The following is a 2,023-nucleotide window of genomic DNA, read 5'->3' as shown; positions in this document are numbered from 1 at the left end:
CTAAGATGTGTCTTGGGGAAGATCTTCTGGGGTTGATTCTAACTGGGGTCCTTTGTATTTCTTGGGTCTTGATGCTAGAGTGCCTCTCTAGACTTGGGAAACATTCTTCCTGGATTTCATGGAATAGATTTTCCATGTTTTTATTAGTTTCATCACCTTCTGGGATGCCAATTATTCTGATATTTGGGCGTGTTATGGAATCTAATATTTCCTGTGTATTATCCTCGTGATTTTTTGTTATTTTCTCTATCTTTTTGGTGGTTCTTTCTAGGTCAGAGGTTGTATCTTCTACATCAGAGATTCGATCTTCAGCATGATCTAGTCGACTTTTAATACTTTCAAGGGAGTTTTTGATTTCCTCTATTCCAGACTTTATCTTTAATAGCTTCATCTGGTTCTTTCTCAGAGTGTCTATTTCTTCTTTCATATCTTGGAATGACTTTCTCATCCCCTGTAGTTCGTTATCTCTTTTCTGATCCAACTCAAAGAATTTGTTCACCATAAATGTTTGAAATTCTTTGTCTGACATTTTGGTAACATCATCCTTTAGCCCTGAAGATGGAGGAGAGTTACCTCTTTACCTTTTTTATTCATACCTGAGGCTCTTCTATTTCTAGCCATTGGAAGATGTACTAAGTTTTAAGTACCCATTAGGCGAATGATCACTGGCTAGGAGTGTGTTTCCCTTTTGTTTGGAATTGACGTCTGCCAAAGTCTCTGTTCTGTTGTTTTTAGTAATGTGGTCTTAAAAAAGGTACTACAGTCAGGTGTCTGGAGAGCAGAATCTCCATTTTCACGGTTGGTTCCGTATAAGGGAGGAACCAATATAACTTCATATGGCTAGATAAGTTCAGATCTCTATTTCTAGGCCTAACTAGTCCCTCTGGCAATTTGGAAGAAGAAGAAGAGAAGATAGTATAAGAGAAAAGAAAGCAGGAGAGAGGGAAATAAAACAAAAAAAGTCGCCAGCTGCCTTCAGATGTACCAGGCTGCTGCAGCCTAAGGTGCAGTCTGTGAAGAGATGAAGAGGAAGAAATTTATAAAAGAATGGGGGACAGTAAAGAAAAAAAAAATGGAGGAAATTATTACCTGCCTAGGGTTCTGGGTGGATCCTGGACTGAGGGATCTGGATGGGAGTCAGTGGAGGCAGTGTGTCCTCTTGCTCGCCAGGTGCCTTCTGCTACTGAAATTTTTTTAAATATGAGTTTTTTCTAGTTTTATTGAAGAGTTTTTCTCTTCATTTTTTTCTCCTCTTTTTCTGTTTCTTGTTTGTGTTTGGCTGTTGTTGCTGTTGTTTCTTTCTGTTTTCTTTTCTGCATGCTCCTCAACGCTCAGATTCAACTTCCAATTTGGGAAGAAACTGACCATCAACCAGATGACTAGAAATCACTGCAGGACCACAAGAAATATGGGAAAGCAGGAAAAGACCTCTCCTCCAAAGGAAAAGGATAACTCCTGTTCATCCACACATAGTTCAATGGAAATCATGGAAATGTCTGATAAAGAATTTGGAACATTCATAATGGCAAAGCTAACAGAAATGGAAGAGAAATGAGACAGTGAACTGCTGAAGAGGAAGAAGAAAGAAGTTGTCGAGTTCCAGGAGGTGAGGAAATTCATGCAAGATCTAAAAGTGGAATTTCACACTTTACAAAAGAGTCAAATGGAACTCTTAGAGATGAAGGCTATAATACAGGAAGTCAAAATCTCCCTTGAAAGTATTAAAAGCAGACTAGATCATTCAGAAAATAGAACCTCAGATGGAGAAGAGAAAATTGCTAGCCTAGAAAAATCCACCTCAAAGACTGAGAAAATGGCCCCCCAAATTTGAGACTAATATACAAGAAATACTAGATACCATCAAACGTCCAAACATCTGGATAATAAGCATCCCAGAAGGCAAAGAGACTCATAAGGACATTGATAATCTAGTCCATGAGATCCTGCGAGAAAACTTTCCAAACCTAGAGAGGCATTCAAAGATTCAGTCCCAAGAAATACAGAGGACTCCAAATAGAATCAA

Source organism: Tupaia chinensis, unplaced genomic scaffold, assembly GCF_000334495.1.
Source record: "Tupaia chinensis unplaced genomic scaffold, TupChi_1.0 Scaffold149666_1, whole genome shotgun sequence".
Taxonomy (NCBI): Eukaryota; Metazoa; Chordata; class Mammalia; order Scandentia; family Tupaiidae; genus Tupaia; species Tupaia belangeri.
The sequence above is the reverse complement of the archived record's forward strand: the minus strand, read 5'-3'. Positions refer to the sequence as shown.